General features: G+C 37.4%; 1 protein-coding gene across 11 annotated transcripts in view; it reads left to right on the top strand.

The window, feature by feature from the left end:
• The window catches only part of PDE1A (phosphodiesterase 1A), a 341793-nt gene extending 337584 nt beyond the window's left edge, over positions 1-4209 (top strand). For 6 of the 11 annotated variants that reach the window (XM_070580369.1, XM_070580370.1, XM_070580368.1 and 3 more), the window contains one exon: positions 1652-4209. The gene's annotated coding sequence lies outside the window, so the exon portion shown is untranslated. The remainder of the gene's footprint in view (positions 1-1651) is intronic. The other 5 variants (XM_070580372.1, XM_070580373.1, XM_070580371.1 and 2 more) reach the window with 1 other exon arrangement.
• Positions 4210-18151: the final 13942 nt, after the last annotated feature.

Below are 18151 nucleotides of genomic sequence, written 5' to 3'. Positions count from 1 at the left end.
GTCTATCCACACTGTGAACTTATTACCTTTAGAGCCCATGGCTGTTTTAGAAGAATCCTTGGATCCTGATGATATATGATGGAGCCTTCGAAGTATATTTTAGGGAAAGCTAATTCAGTGGAGTATTTACAGATATTTTAAGTACAAAAGGTTTTGCTGCAAATAAATATCATTAGAAAACTGAGCTAAACAAAATTAAGCAAGATTCTTTCCTACTGGATGTCTCCAAGCCAGTGTACATATTAGCTTCAAAGGAAAAATGTTTAACATCATTATTTTCTGGATTTGGATAGGATTAGGGAGCTGGAATATTTATGAATATTTTCCAAAAATTGTGTGTAGGAAACACAGGTCACCAGTACATTTGTCAAAATGACTGTTCATTGTATGAAAATGTCTAAGGCAAAAAAAAAATTACCTGTAAAATTCTGGCATCTCGTCAGTAAGAGGTTTCAATGGGATTCAGTTGGCAGTTAATGAAGTCTCTTTTTCCTTCCTTTCAATTAAAAAGACCCTAAAGCTGGAAAAGTTTGAGACCCACTCAAACTAAACAGTGATATTCTAACTCCAGCAGACTGTTGGACAATTTTTTTTTTTTCCTATCAGGACCAACTAAATCCTTTAGCTTTCTTCTGAGTTTGAGAATGCCCTGCCTTCAGCACACAATTCACCAGGAATCGTGGCCTTCAGTAGGTGGAATTTACATGCCTTCAAGGAATAGGCAGGTCTCTGAAATGAGGGAAGTTGGAAAACAACAGGAGAGATGACAATTGGCATCTGTGACTCAGGCCCATTGTCCAGGGGACAACCATAATGTTCAGCCTTGGACACAGAGAGGGTGTAGCACACCCAACCCGAGGGCTTCAGCCAGCCGGTCTTTGCCTCCAGTGTATTTTCAGATGTAAGAATCGGGGACCTCTGTTCACAACAGTGTTTTGTTTGACTTAAAAATATTTTTATATTTTTGTTAGTTAAAGTGAATGAGATTGGAGTGGAAGTACAATGCCACTCTCGTTTATTATTTTAAAAGAAGCTGACATATTATTTATCATATTATCTTTCTTGAAAGGTATGTCAGAGATTGCTGGCATTTGAAAAACAAACCAATATCAGACCTGTTACTCATTGGGAGAGAAGCGCTCCCCATTTCTACCAATGCCTGTGCTTTAGTGTTGAGGGTACTGTCTGAGAAGAGGTCAAAAACAAATGGGTTGTGGCCGGATTTGGTCTGTGCATTTGCTTTGTTTAACTTTCACACTGATTTCACATACCTTTTCAAATGTCTTTAGACAGGGCTTATGCTCTCTAGTTCACTACAGCTGTCATGCCTCTAGTTCTTTTGCCCTCACACAGGCCCACCTAACTCATTTATACCCCTGCCAGGCCTCTACAGCTATTTGAGTTTGTGATTTCTGATCCAAAGAGTCAAAATTTTTACTGGGATTAAAACATACAAACACACACATGCACATACAAAGAGAAGAAGCAAGAAGAAGAATTTCAACAGATATAAAACCAATATCTATTATATGCTGACAAGTCTCCTCTTTTTGACAAGGTGTATAAAGATCAATGTGAAATTGCCTCACAATAATTGGTGCTTGTACATGACTAAAACTTGATCATCATTTTCATTTGGATTTTATTTCAGGATACTGAGAACAGCACTAAAACATCCTAAATCTTCAACTTTCCACAAAGCTATATTCTCCTCTTTCAATGCACTCTTGGATCAGGCCATTTTCTGGACTCCTATGTAAGGAATTAATAAAAGGAACGTAAATTCTGAGCTGGTAACTCTGGCCAAATAAATATACTCGAAGTTGCTATCAGAGTTTTTGACCAGTGCTTCTGCCATTGTTTTTCCTTCACAGTTTGGCCTTCTTCAATCAAGCCAGAGAAATTTTTAAGACGAAAGTTGGACAGTTTTACATTTTCATCACTTTGAACCCAGTTAGCGTGTAGGTGACTATGTAATACATATGTAAAAGATGAGGCTTTTAAAAACAATTTGCTTTCTTGCATTGTTTTACACAGAGTGCTGTAGCTACAAATTTTTCAAGGTCTTAAGTAAAAGAAAAGCATAAACAAAATCATGGAAAAAATATTTTTTTACAGCTCTGAGGAACAGGCTATTTAGATTGTCCTTGTTATATTAAATACATGGGAAGAAAATTAAAGGTGGGGCCATTCGGAAGCTGTGGTTGAAGTCCTATGACGACAATGGAGCATCCTAGCCTTGTGACCTGATGAACGTTTCATTGTATCTCTCAAGCTGGGAAACCTCCGTGAAAGCTGTCCCTGAACCCAGTGGACCAGCCTGCATCCATCTCCATGGTTTCAAAGCCGTAAGGCATCACCCACACGGGCATAGTCACAATGCAAGTCACACGGTACCTACAATCCTAGAGAATAAGAACCTGCAGCCATCGTTGGAGATAGACACTGGATCTGAGAATGGAATTGGCCTTCTGGGGCTGTTGGTCCCATTAAGATGTAACAAAATATATTACACGCCAAGGGATAAGTGACAAGAACTGTGTGTGTGTGCGTATGTGTGTATTCGAACCTATCTATGAAGATGGAAGCCCACACTTTTCTGTACAGAATACACTACTTGACATGACTTTGCAACGCTGCCGCACAGAAACGACCTGCACCCTGTGGACGCTCTGCTTCCATGTGTGTCCCTGAGCATGTGCAAGGCTGTCCTTTGCTCCAAACTGAAGAACTACCTTTATCCGTTATTAGCTGACAAGAAAAGTCAAGTACAATTAGGTGTTGTAACTTTTCACTGTATAAACACTTCAGTGATTGTGAGACTAAGTGAATTTGGTTTTGTGAAAGGTAGAAATTGGATGGAAAAAATCAAGAGGAGCCATCAGTTAAAGAATAAAGTGAAGGAGGCATGTTCATTCTAACGAGTTTTCTGTTGCACCTGCTTCTTTCCTGGGTTCCACACTGCTCAGCAATATTTTAGAAATGGGTACAATCAGCTTTTAAGTCTAAGTAGTGGGATGTTATAACTCACAACTTAGATCTCTTTTAACGTGTAAGCCATATTCTATATGCATATTAGGTATGCATCACTAATTTAAGATATATTTATGCATAGACTGAGTATCAAATGCTTTTAAATGTTCTGTGAATAAGATCCTTAGCTTTTGTTTCACCTAAATCTTGTGTAGGACACAGCTAAATAATTGAATTGTATCATAGACATTATAATGCAATTGATATTTTAAATGTAAGCATTAAAGATTGCTCTATAATGATGTATTGGGGGAAAATTTATAGATATGTATGTCATGGTGACTTTTTGTCCCTTAAAAATGGACTTTTTATTTCTATTTATGGAGAAACTATAACTACTGCTTTTAATGTCTTTTTTAAGTAAGTATTTACCAGCTAGAAAATATTCTGCATTTAAAATAGAATCTGACTCTCTGGGAAGTCTAATTACTGTTGCTCCTATTTGAGCCGGGTGTCTACGTAAAGCTGTAGAATCGCATAAGGGAGAAGTAATTGAAACACTACTTCTCAATTATCATAGGAAATATCCACTTTGTTCCTATTAATACTTTAAGATCTATAGACTTTGTTATTAAAAAAATAGAGGACTATAAGGAATTCATCAGTTTCTGTATATGGGCTTTAACCCAATTTTCCAGGTTATATAACTTATAAAGCACTGTGACTGAACTTCCAGAGGGCGTGGCAATACTTGCTCCATTTCTTCAGAAGAGTTGTGGTGCGGTTGACACATTTTTCTTTTCCTAATCTTCTTGCTCTCTCCCTTTTTCCTTCCTTCCCCTCCCCTCTCTACTTCTCTCCTTTTTATCTTCCTTATTCCTTCCTCCCTCTGTCTCTAAGAGAGCTACTAGTTAGAGCTGGTGAGCAGGAAGTCAGAGTGGAGGTTTCCAGTGCCCAACCCTTCTGCAAACATCACTGTCGAGTCCATCCTGAAGAGAGGGATTGATGAGTTAGGCTGCTGCCCCTTGAATTTCTTGCTTTGCATTTTTATCCTCAGCTACCCCAACATTTATCTAACCATTTCATATGCCTGTTCATTTAACCAGTACCTCTTTTATTTAATTTTTAACATGACAAGCTATAATTCTTGTGTTTTTATTCTGCTGTAACTCTCTGTATTTCCTATTATATGTGATTATTAAATAAATCATCCTTGAGGGAAAAGATTGTGAAACATTTGGTGTCTGATGTAATTCAATTTGGTGGGGCATTGAAAATTTGGAGAGATCAACGAAAACCAGAAGTACACCAACTTAAAAACTGATGTGAGTTCTGTCAGACAGTGATTTTTGCTCTATTAAAAAATATTCATTAAACATTTATTATTGCACCTATTACTTGCAAGCTCCTAGCTAGATGCACGGTGCACAAAGGAATCTGGAAACCTGAATCTTTCCTCTAGAAATTTTGTATCTTACAGAGGAGATAATTTATACACATAAATGATTAAAATGCCACATATAAAAGTAACCAGGTGAAAATAAAATGCATCTCTGGATATTAAAGGTGGTAAAAATTGCTTCCATCTTAGGGTTTCCAAGAAGACTTCTTAGAATAGGTGGCACATGAGTTGACACTTCAATAACAAATAGTAACAAAAGGTCATATTCCTTGCCTATTTTCTATGTACAGCTTCTGTGTAAAGACTCAGCAAAGATTATCTCTAATCCTCAATAATCCAGTAAAGTGAGTATCTACGAGAGTAAGGAAACCAAGTGTCTGAGAAAGAGCCTTGTCGAAGGCCGTGTAGGTCTCAAGTGGTAGACTCCAGACTAGATTTCATCCGAGGGCTCCCTGGCACCAAAGATCTCTTTTTCTTTTTACCCCATCTATGTAGGGTGGGGCAGAAGCACAGTGGAAAGAATAGCTCTGTGGAGAAGGACGATGTGAATAAGGTAACACCAGAGGATAATAAAGAAGAGAGCATCAGGCCAAGGTGAAGGCCTAGAGAGTTTCAATTAATTGAATTAAGAGTAGTTGGCACAATATGTGTCACCTCTCAGGCTGTGTCTCCATGATGCTAAAGCATTCCCAATAAAAACAAAAATTTATCTAGTCATCAGACACATGACACTTGACTGAAATTTTACTTTAAATGTGGTTCCATGACAGATTTCCACCTAATGTCAAAATCTTTCAAAGGCCATATTTTAATTTAGAAATATAACTTAGATATAAAACACGTATTTCCTTTGTGTGCTCTATTAATCCTTCTGTCCTCTGTTTAATTGCTTTTCTAAATATTGAAAAGCTTATCTACCGTTTAGCACAAGATTTAAACAATAGAGACAACATATATTTTAGAGTCAAAAACAAATACCTAATGATGTCCCGCATTATATAAATGTCATTTCTTTGGAGGGAATTCCAAATATTTAAGAAAAAAGTCCTATATATGGATCAACATGTGTTTTTAAAGCTCTATTTGGGGCTATTTATCCTGTAGTGATGTTAATAAATTTCTAGGCTATTTGCTTAACATTTGTGATGGTTGGAGACCTTCCTTTGCATCTCAAGCTGCTACATTTTTATCTCTGATAATTAAAGATTTCAATTATCTAGTGTTTATTATAGTTTTTAACAGTCTCACTACTGCATTGCGTCATTTTCTGACATTTTCTCTTTTACTGCCTATAACTACTCTTCCAGGAATTGTGATCCCCCTCAATGGATGAAGAAGCACAGCACAGGAGGGTAAATGATTTGTGTCAGGTCATGCAGCTAGTAAGTGGAGGAGCCCAGATTCGAAGTCTAAGGGAGTGTGACTCCCCAAACCATTAGGGTAGACTGCCTCTAGCCACTGGAAGGAGGACCCGTCATGTTTTCTCCACTCACCATGTCCATTACCTTCCTTTTCTTTCCTTTATTCCATTCTAATCTTTATTCCATATCCAGGCACTTGTCCCTGAAAACTACCACTCTGAGAGGGCAGAATTTCCAGTAACCAACAGCAGGGGCGGGTGTGCTTTGGTGACCAATTAAATCATGTATTACAGCAGACAAGGTGCCTTTGATTTCTGTGGATGGAGAAATTACTTCCCAGGTTTGATATACGACCTTTAAAATGTGCTTTTCAAATAACCACACATGTCTAGTCTAGACCTTTGCTACTTGAAGTGTGGTCCCCACCTGGAAACTTCTTAGAAATGAAAAATCTCAGGCCCAATCCAGACCTACTAGACTGGAATTGGCATTCCAAGAAGATAATTGAGTGATTTCTATGCATATCACAGTTCTAGAGCGCAATTAAACATTATGAGGTAATTCTAAACACCTACTAAGCACTTAAGGTTGTTTTTGTCCACACCAGACAAGAGGCTCCCGAGTTCATGCTCTCAACACTGTGCTACTCTCTCAAAACTAAACCAAGCCAAACCCCAAGAGACTGCTGAACTGGTCATAGTCTGTGATTTCTTCAGTTGTTGAGAACCTTACTATGGCATAGCTCTTGGATCAACTTACAATTAAATTACACTGTTTCTATAAGCATTACAGACCCATTTCTTCTTTCTATTCAAAAAGCATTGCATTGTTTAGAACATTACCATTTCTTTTGTGTTCCCTGTTTGGCTTCTCCGCTCCCAGCTCTTTTCACGTTTTCTTTCCTATACACTGTTGTTATATTAAATTTCTTTAATTCATCCTTTGGACCTATTTCTCTTCTCAGAAACGATTTCTCGTTGTCTACACCAGGGGTCAGCAGACTTTTTCTGTAAAGGATCAGATGGTAAGTATTTTAGACTTTGCCGGCCACATTCCATCACACTGTCCCTTCCTCCTTTTGTTCTTCCTTTTCCTTTTTCTCATCCTCCTCCTTCCTCATCATTTTCTTCTTCTTCCTCCGCCTCTTCCTTTTCTTCTTTCCAACGCTTTAAAAATGTAAACATCATTCTTAGGTTGCGCGGCAGGAGGGTGACTCCCAGAAACAGACCACATGGCAGATTCCGCCCACAGGCTGACACTTGCTCTTCGCAGGGCTCCTTCTTCAGAGCAAGGAGTTTGGTACCCTAGGGGAACAGAATGAGGCTGCTTGTGCTAGCAGCCGTCATCCCCAGGAGCTCCAGCTTCCACAGGGCCTGTCTAGCCAGCCTGAGGGCTGCGGAGGGCAGTATTTCCCGCACACCTGCCACCCATTCACAGCACACACAGCTGTTTGGAAGGGCTGGCTATTCACTGGTTCTCAGCCTTTAGCGTGCATCAGCATCACCTGGAGGGGCTGTTAAACTACAGATTGCTAAACCCTGCCCCCAGAAACTCTGAGTCAGAGGTGATGCTGATGCTTTTGGACTGGAGAACTCACTTTGAGAACCCCTGGCCTAGAGGTAAACTCCTTAGCAAAACCTTCAAAGCCTCTCACAGTGTAACGCCCCCCGATCTTTGTAGCCACAGCCTTCACTACACCATTCACTGTTCCTGGGTTTCTGCCATGCCTTTGCACATGATGCCCCCTCTGAGTGGATCTTGCTGCTCCTTCTGCCATCTTTACCTGTCACTGTCCCCCTTCCTCCAAGGATCTGCTCACATGCCAGCTCTCCCAGAAAGCCTGTTCTCAGACCCTCTTCCGTGGGTGAATGCTGACCTCTTATCCCTCTGTGCTGGAAAACTGTGGCTCTCTGTGTCATATACTTGCTGCCAGATTTTAAGGTAAAGAAGCACCGAGCCTTATACATAGCACGTGTTCAGTAAATATTTGTTGAATAAATGAATGTGAATAAACAAATGAAAGCATGAAGGAAAAGTGTATTCTTGTTTGTCCTAAGTGTTTGATGTATGATTTAGTCTTTTTCAGATAACATCTCTAGTTAATGCAAAGTGAGACTCACTTTTCAAGCACTTTAGATCAACACAATCCCAAAAAGCCATTTGTGTTTTTCTCTCAGAGCAAACAAATGAGGAGTGCATTAATTCTTAATTAATTCTTAATAGCACACTAAAAGCAAACCTGAATTATACGAGGGAAACATTAAGATCTTCCCATCTGTCTCTCATCTACCCCTGGGGAGACGGGTCTGCTGGTGCAGAGAAATATTCATTGTAGCTAATCTTACCAACTTTGCTAAGGAGAAAAGTTCTCATTTCCCAGCTGATTTCTTATAGCCTTGATCACTAATGGAAACCACACAAACTTTGGAGCAAGAATGACCTCAATTCCTAGGTCTTTGGTGGTTGGTAGCTGTTGACCTTAACATTTCCTAACCTCTCACCATGAAGACTTTACTAGAATGGTAAAATAATAATGAAGAATATTTAAAGGATCTAGACAGTATCAGACACATTGGTTCTCAATTAACAAAAATTAATATTATTATTTTATATTTATCCAGAAGCTGTTATTCCTTGTTAAATTTTATGAAGAAGACCCGAGGCAAGAACTATCTCCTCCAAGGACTGAATTTGACCCTTAGATCAATTTCAGACTTTGTCGCTTGTGTCTGTAATCTTGGACAAGCCTCAATTTTCTTGTCTGTGAAATGAAGATAACAAGATTACTTGTTTTACAGGATTGTCGGAATGATTAAATGAAATGGCCCTTGTAAGGTGCTGAGACTACTGACTGACACACAGAAAAACTGAAATAGTATGAGCTATAAAAATAAGAATCTACCTAGGCTGGCCCCGTGGCCGAGGGGTTAAGTTCGCACGCTCCGCTGCAGGCGGCCCAGTGTTTCGTTGGTTCGAATCCTGGGCGCAGACATGGCACTGCTCATCAGACCACGCTGAGGCAGCGTCCCACATGCCACAACTAGAAGGACCCACAAAGAAGAATATACAACTATGTACCAGGGGGCTTTGGGGAGAAAAAGGAAAAAATAAAATCTTTAAAAAAAAAAATAAGAATCTACCAGGATCTCGATTCTTTTCATTTAAAATTAGTTGATGCTGAGAGTTACAGGACTATGGCATGGCTCTAACTTCAGTAGCAATATTCTGACAGTCCACATGATGGGGAGGTTGTTCCATGTAAAGAGTAGGCCAACCTTTATATAGAGCTCATATTATCATTGACTTCCACATGTACGTCTTGCTATGTGGAAAGGCAAGATTATAGATATAGATATAGATGATATAGATAGATTGAGACATACATTGATATATATTGTGTATGTCTATATATTGACAGCTACCTATTTTGATATATATGTTGATATATATCATGTAGACAATTTTAAGGAAAAATTTTTAATGCAAATATTAAAGAGAAAACTATCAGCATAAAGATAAAATAACAATAACCGTTAGACTTCCTAGATGGTTTGTTAAATAAAATACATTGTTAGACATCCAGGTGCACTTGGAAGCAACAACAGCAGTTTCTTAAAAAAGAAAATTACAGATACACGCCCCAGCAAACTTCCCCGATTTCACAGAATTTCATCAGCAAATAAAAAAGGCTTTCTTTTGAAGAAACAGAAAAAGGAGACCTTTCATAATGTGGAAATCGCCGGTGTGAGAACATATACATCCACTAAACGCCGTAAGTCAGATGCAGTCTAGAAGCCAAGCGGGTCAACACTGAAACTATAATCTTCAAACCCACCAGAGAGAAAAGACTGCTAGAAATAGCCGTGGTGCAGAGGACACATTCAGTTGGAGATGACTTGGCAACCATCGGCAGGAATTTACTGAGAGCAAGTTGTGTGGCCAGGGATGAGGAGTAGGAAGGAGCTGGCCTGATCTCTCCCTCAGGCTCTCTCCCTCTGACTGCCTTTCTCTTTCCACCTCCCTGGACCCCACAGCTCTTCACCTTTTTTGTTGGGATGGCATCACTTTCCTCCTTTTGTCTAATTTATTCTGGATGTCTCCCTCCAATCTCACCTAGCTTTTCCTTAATAGAAGATAATACAGAAGTGACAACTTAGGGAAGCATTTATTTAATAAAGCTTTAATTCTCTGTGCTTAATTTAATGGCAAATGGGTTAAATTTCTCTCCTTAAAAAGTTTCCTTTTTCTTTCAGCGTGGTTTCATTATGTAAATGCACACTCATTTGTAAACATACATATTGTGTGTATATATATATATATATATATACACGTGTATTTATACATGTATATGCACATATATAGAGATTCTACGCACACACATAGTCTTCAACAGAAAAAAATTTCAACTTCACATTACCCAAGGAAAGAAAAAAGATTATAAAAAAATTCATAGATTGATAGAAAAAAGCATACAAATTTATGTATGATTTAAATCAAAACGTTAATTTCACAATTATATTTTCTCCAAAATATTGCATTAAATTATTGGGTATCAATACAGCTTTTGATAGTTAATGATGAAAATGTCTAATTTTTAATACTTTTCTGCCTGTACTATAAAAAATTATTTTTAAAAATTTTGTTTAGATATCAACCAGTTCCAATGAACTCTTCCCTATGAAAATATCATACTGACAATGAAAATGGATAGCTCAAGCTTAGTACCATGAAGAAGTCCAGGGTAATTATACTGGTGTAGTATAGTTAGTATAGTGTAATTAGTAGTGTAGTTCCTGTCTCAGTCATCATGGACCTTCATGTCAAGTTTTAATTTTTAGACTAGTGAGTATTCTCAAAAGCAAATAAAGGACCCCTATAATTTTTAACACATTTGACAAATAGAACAAATAAGTGACAATTTCACAATAGGAAATCTATGTCCCATTAGGGCAAAAGAAGAAAGATGAGAGCAACATATGGTAATATCATTAGTATGGCTAGGGAAACCCATCCACAGAATCTGTGCTGCAGGGGAAATGTAATGGGAAACCCGCTCATTTACTGCAATGCCTTGACACATGCTAGTCACTTAAAAAAACAGAGAAAAAAGAGATGAAATCTCCTGTAATTATTAAAGAGATGTTGAACCATCTGTGAACTATTTTAAGTTCTTATCGTTCCACAGCTTTGATTCACATAAAGCCACGTTATACCTTTGTTACTGTTGTTGTTGTTGCTACTGCAGAAGAGGAAAGTTTCCCTTGCACCTTTTAGGGTTCCTGGCTAGGTCTGAAAATTAAACTGACAAAGACAGATTAGTAATAAAAAAGCGTACAAATTTATTTAATATAAGTTTTATGTGACACAAGAACCTTCGTAAGGAAGTGATCATGGGAAGAAACAGACCTGAGAAATTTGTGCTAGGACTGATGAAGAGAGGACAGTCATGGAGGAATATGATAAGTTAAGGAGCATGAGGTAAGTGTAACAAACAGGAAACTTAGCAAGGCCACTGTCTTCAGATTATTCTCTGAGTTCCTTTGTCTTCGGAGACAAGGATGCTCGTTTCCTCAGGGTACAGAGAAGTCACCTCTCACATGAGGGTTTTACGGCCTGTTTCAGGGGAGAAGGGTGGGAGTCTTCAGCTGTTTTCTCAAACTCCTTCAGCTTAAAATATTCAATATACCAAGGTGCTATATTTTGAAGTAGCATGTCCTGAACTCCAACACTACTCTTTTTTTCTTTTTTGCTTGAAGATTGTCACTGAGCTAACATCTGTGCCAATCTTCCTCTATTTCGTATGTGGGAGGCTGCCACAGCATGGCCTGATGAATGGTATGTGGGTCTGCACCCAGCATCTGAAACCGTGAACCCTGGGCCGCTGAAGCAAAGTGCAGGAACTTAACCACTACACCACTGGGCTGGCGACCCCATCACTACTTTTGAGAAGAATAGTATTTTTGAAACTCTAGTGAAACTCATTCCTCAGTTAGCTTGAGGAGAGCAGTTAAAATGTTCCCTTTGGTCCCTTGTTAAGTAGCATATTTTTTTTTAATGCCATAATATCTATAATATATTCCACTATTATGCATTTAAGTCTGAAGTAATTATGTTTGTCTATGTTATTTTACTTTTTTGGCAGTACAAAGTCTGGGAGTAGTAAGTGAAAATTATCATTCTTCAAATCCTGGGGACAGGGAGTGCGAGAAAGGGAAAGGTAATAATAAAAAATAGCAATTCATGAAATTATTTTTATTTTATAATTTATTAGAAAACAAGTAAAAGAAACAACTTAAAAAGATTGATGCCTTATTCTTTAAGAAAAGATTATACTTAAGATTGTCAAAAATTAAGCAATTCTCTCCTTTTTTTAGATATTGAAGTTTTTTTTAAGTACATATAGATTTAAAGATAAGAAATATTTTTAAAGGAGCTAAGAACTTTAAAAAGTTTCAAATTTGCTTCTTTTCGTGGTCATAGGGCGTTTTAGTTTGAAGTCAACGCCAAAGAATTAAAGTAGAACTCAGGGTCTTCTTCCCACTCCAGCCTCATTAGCCAAATTATCCCCCTGTGCTTTATGACTGAAATGTAGAAAGTTTAGTTCCAAGGCAATCTCTGAGACACTCTAAGAAAATGCAAAAGCCTATGGTTCCTAAGGAGGATGGGCTTTTCCATCCTAAAAGCTATCACAACTTCTCAAATGGATCGTCAGCTAGTGGAAAGGTTTGTTGGATTATGGGTTCATTGAGGGCCACTTATTTTCTCTGGACTCTAGTTTCCTATGCATAAAACGAATCCTACTTGTCATACATATTCAACGTGATTATTAACTTAGAAACATTAGGTGAGGCTACTGTTAATTATAGAGAACTGATTTAATATTTACTAGCAGGAGGACAGCAACAATAACAGCCTTTTTATTTTTAGAACTCTGATGCTTAGATCACTAGTTGGCATGTAGTAGACTGTCAATGTATTTGTGGAACTAAACTGAATGAGGACCAACGGAATTTGAAAAAGAAACAAAGAAATAAACAAATAAGATGGAATTTGAAAAGAAACAAAGGAAATATACTTGAAAGCTTCCCCATTCTAAGAGTTGGCTCAGATTTGAAAATTGAAAAACGCAAAATGAATCACGTATAGTTCACTTAAATTCAAGATCTCCCTTTCAGTAGTAGAGAGAAATAAATTAAAAGCAAAAAGAAGAACTTGGTAAATAGCATAGCTTAAGTGACTAGAAAAAATATATAAAATGAAGGAACAGTTTCTGAAAAATATGTCAATATTTATGTATAAAATACCTAAAGTGCTTCAGAAAGCAATGCAGTGGGGAGAAAATAACACATTGTGGTGGAGTCAGGGGTGGTGGTGCTGGTGGTGTTTGTGTTGGTATTTTTCCAAGCTCAAGTAGGGGCACAGCACTGACAAGTCAGCTTCTGGTTGTTATCAACGCATTTTGCACCTGGTGGAGAAAAAGAAAATAACTACTTCAGAACACAGTGGAAATGTTCCAGAGAATTTCACACCATGTCGCATAAATCTCTGTAAAGGGAAAATGTGGTATGCAGCACTTAATAGCAACAAAGCTTGTGTGTTAGGATAGAGTAAATTATCCAATTAGTGATTTGTAGGAGGAAATTTTTCCTGAAAGGACTTTTAAATCTTAAAAAAACACAAACAAAACTGGTCACCATTTTTTCCATTGTTTTCTAAGGAGAAGTTTTAAAAGACAGAAAACATACCTGATTACAAGACTAATGTTGTTACATACAAACATACATACGTGTGTGTGTATTCCTAAATCAACTGTATTCTTTCGGCCGTCATACAAGCACACAAAGATACCCCTTTTCTCTTCTGATCCCATCTTCCCTTAATACTGCTGTTTTGCGTCTATTCTCATCTCTTCTCTTTTGCTGCTTGCCTGTAGTTCCTAAAAGGGAATCAGAGGGGAGAAACACAGATCTTAGCATCAGAAGGAGCCTCACATGATCATCTGGCCACCTCCCCCCCATATGATTCTCCACGTTTTACTAATCAGAAAACTAGGTCCCAGAGTAATTAAAAGGCCTTCCCAAAGTTGCACAGTTACAATAAAGAGGAGATGCCACATCACCTTGTTTTATTTCCTTCCAGGAATTTATCAGTCTCTGAAATGATTTCACATATTTGTTAATTTATGTGAATGTTGACAGTCTCCAAACACTGGAATATACATCCATGGATTTAAGGCCCTTAACTACTTGTTAACACCCGTATCCTCAGCACTTAAACAATGCCTGGCATGTCATAGGCATTCATACATATTTATTGAATAATAAACTAGAATATTGGTCTCTTGTTTCTAAAGTATACTTCTATAAACTACTCCAAGTTATCCTATGAAAAATAGTATGGAACAAGCAAGGATATCTGAATTATTCTATCTAGCTACAGGTCTATCATAAACATTCACTTAATTAATGCATTTTAACAAGCAAAAATATCTAGTGAGTATTAATGTTTTCAACTCTTTGACGTGTCTAAGTAGCCTGTGCTTCCTTTAGATGCCCCAGAGAAGAAGAAACTCCCTGAATTCTGTTCATTTGGAAAGCAGATACTGCAGGTCCACTCAACTGATATGCACACTCACTTTCTACCTTACGAAGAGAACCTTAATTTAGTTGGAAGGTGGTAAGGTACCTGGTTAAAAATATTTACTTTCTCAACTCCTTTGCAAGAAGGGGTGGTCTAGTGACACAGTTCTGGCCCATGAGACATTAGCTGAGGGGTTCTGGGATAGCTTTGTTTTTCTGCTATAGATTCTTCCTCTTTCTCTTCCCATTGGTCTTTCTGCTTGGAACAGACCAGAAGCCTGGAGCAGCAGCTCTCTGGGGACCTTGAAGTTAAAATTTGGAGACTGCTAAGGAAAATGAAAAGCATCTGGATGCCCTTTGGTGCCTTGAGCCACAATTCCAGTCCTGGACATTTTATTGCATGACATAAACAAACCTCTTTGCCCTTGTTTGCTGGGTTTTCTATTATTTGCTGCCAAATGCTTGTTCTGAATAATAATGAAGAATCATTTGCTGAACATGCCCTAATATTCTGTTACTTTTAGGATTCTAATATGGTAGTGCCTTATACCCCTGGGTCCACTGTGCTCATTCCAAATTAGCCTCACTGTTAGCAAAAGCCAGAGAAAAGGGAAAAAATGCTATGCCATATTTACAGAGTGAGAAACAAAAAATGAAAATGAACCCAAAACCATTTTAATCTACTTTAGCCAATTTTTTCTTCAAGTTTCCAGGCTTCTTTGAGTTCCCTTCTTCGCCTACTTTTCTCTGTAATCCACTCTCATGCTCTTATTCCCTCTATAGACCAAGTCTCCGTTATCTGCATAAACCAAGTGTGAAACGCAATGGAGGAAGTAGCTGCATCAATGTCTGTGTCCACAGAATGAAGGAGCCTCACCGTACAAATGTCAAGGGAAGTTCTAGAGTTGAATGGTAGCCTCTTTACAGCATGCAATCAGGCACCTATGCACTTTGTAGATGATTTTATTTCATTCACACCACAGTACAAAGTAGAAACCCTTACCCCCATTGCTGTGGGAATTACGTCAGATACTTACAAAGTTTAGCACTTTATTTACTTACAACGTCATTTAAAACTGAAGACCTCCATCAATTTCCTTGAGCTGTTCTTCCTCTATTTAGTTCTTCAGAATGTTATGACGTTATGAAATCCAATAATTCAATTTCTTTGACAGATTTCACATTTCAGCGACAGAGACATTTTTAGTAGTTAATCTACCTGCTGGAGCTTTGAAGATTGGTTTTTGGAATCAGGGACTTAGAAAAATAAGGGCATTTCTTCCCCCATCCTCTTTCTTCAGAGAAAGCAAATACTCGAAATTACATATGAGCATAAACACTTTAATGTAGTTAGATGTGCTTTTTCCACTATTCAGTTTGCACTTACACTAGTTGCTTTAGATGTGGGTAAAGAAACAGAATTTTTAAATTAACACAAGATAAGTGGTTTATTTATGAATTCATAAATCCATATAGTAATAAATGAACTCTGCCATACTTATTCTTAAATTATTTGTTATGGCAATACCCAAGATCAGTGTTTCCAAAACTTCATTCAATTAGATATCACTTTTGTGATTTTAAGGTACCGCCTCTGCTATAACTTTTCAACATTTTTCTTTAAATTGATTTAAAATATATTTACACTTTAAGCTTGCCTCATCCTAAGAAACAATAGCTATAAAATCATGGATTGGGGGTTGCTGATTATGTATCTTTTCTAAAACATATTATAATAGTATTTATAAAAATAAAAATAATTTGCCCCTGGCCAACCTAAAATAATGTTTCCACATTATAGAAAACATTGACATAACTGAATTAAAATTAAAAATGGATGGTGAAAACTTTTTTAAGAACAGAAAACAGTCTGAGATTTTTCTTTTTTGTAAAGACACTTACCTGGTCAACTCTGGGAAGAAAAAGGGGTTACAAAATTATTGTCTAATAGGAACTCTGGTCTGGAATCCAGCTCTGCCCGGCCACAGTCTATGCTTCTGTTTCTCTTGTTTAGGGGGATAAAAAAATAATCCCCAACTTATCCATCTGACACGACCTTTCTTAGATTCAATACGCACAATTAAAGAGGATCCAAAAGTGAGCGGCCAGGATGATAAGAAAAGGTTGGGAGGAACTGGTGATGTTTTATCACAGAGACGAGACCACTCATATGATGATGTAGAGTATTCTTCAGTCTCTGAAGGGCTGCAATAGGAAAGGAGGTAAAGGTAGGAGAGACAGAGTTTAACATGCAGAAGAACAATGAGAGCTCTTTGGCCGGGTTTAGGGTTCAGCCGGAGCTATTCAAGGATAAGTGAGGTGATAAATGACTTGTCTGTGATGTTGAAGAGGATCATGCATTAGATTAGGTTTGGATAGATAGCCTCGGGTCCTTTCTCTCTCTAACAATGATAGGCACCAATTATTAAATGCTCACTAAGCTGGGCTAAGCATTTCATAGGTCTTATTTAATTTTCACAATAACTGAATAGGGGTAGGTATGATTGTACCTATTTTACACACAGGGAAACTGAGTTTAAAATCCAGTAGGAGTTGAATTTGAACCCAAGTCAGAGCGACTCAAAGTGAGTAGATATACTAACCATTATGTTATATTATAAATGTGGTCTGGGAAAGATAAAGTTTTCATTTTGTTTTGGTCAGAAAGTTTCTTTGCCCATTCAGCCAAATTGAAGCCAAGTTGTATTCTTGAAAGAATTTTGTTGTAAACTATAATTGTGTGAAAAGGAAACTGAAAAGCCATTATCTCAGCTGGTTTCCTTCAAATTTCTGAGAAAGCCAACACATTTCCCAAGGATAACTTATGCTTTTAATTGTGATCTCTGTGTTTTGAGAGTGGAGAATAGAATAGAAGAAACCAACATTTCCTAAGGAAAACTTATGCTTTTAATTTTGATCTCTTTGTGTTTTTAAGAATGGAGAACAGAATAGAAGAATCCAGAAGCCATGCTGTTTATTTCCCCAAATGATGTTACATAATCAGCAAAAGCTTTGGTTCCTTTTGTTTGTCTGAATCTTTTTTTTTTTTTTTTAAAAAAACACTTATAAAAGTGTCTGTTCAAGGAAAGGGAAGGGCAATTTTATTTTTTAACACCTCGGAGTATGTCAAATAATCTCAAGGGGTATTGGGATGTTTTGCAAACACAAATAATTCAAATTACTTAAAACAAATATGTGCCTTAATCAGGTTTTAAGTAGAGAGAAACTTAGGAAATCAAACAAACAGCCACAGCAGGTGGTCTAGAAAGTCCAGAAAGTTTTGGGTGAAACTGGCTTAACCAAAAAAGAAAAAGAAAACAAAATACAAAAGGCCAGGGGAGAGGGAGAGGAGAGGAAGGAAGAAAGGAAGGGAAGAAGGAAAGAAGCAAAGAAGGAAGGAAGACAGACAGACAGTAGGAACAAGAGTATCATTTGTTCTGATGATCCTACTTATCAATGAGTTTTGCATTTAGTTTCTCAGGGGAAGTATACTAAAGAAAGTGATTGTTATCTCCATTGTCTTCTAGACTCACACATTTCTCTTAATTTCTATATTATAAAACTCACATTCAAAATTTAAAACTATATTTTCACTTCTTTGAATATTGATATTAAGATCCCAAAGGGATTTCTCATTTGACTTTTTCTTCTTAATTTCCTTCTTATTGACTTTTGAAAAATCTTTTCATTTTTTTCATCCATGAAACATTTGAACCCTACTTATATCATCAATGTGGGAACCAAATTGGGCATTCCTCCATCCCCACCAAATTTTGTGGTGTAGATACTTTTCATTGAAATGCCATAAATAAGTAACATTGTTCAGAAGGGCAGAA

The sequence above is a fragment of the Equus przewalskii genome, chromosome 17 (genome assembly GCF_037783145.1).
Source record: "Equus przewalskii isolate Varuska chromosome 17, EquPr2, whole genome shotgun sequence".
Classification (NCBI taxonomy): domain Eukaryota; kingdom Metazoa; phylum Chordata; class Mammalia; order Perissodactyla; family Equidae; genus Equus; species Equus przewalskii.
Note: the sequence above shows the minus strand (reverse complement) of the source record. Positions and strands in the feature narration are given on the sequence as shown.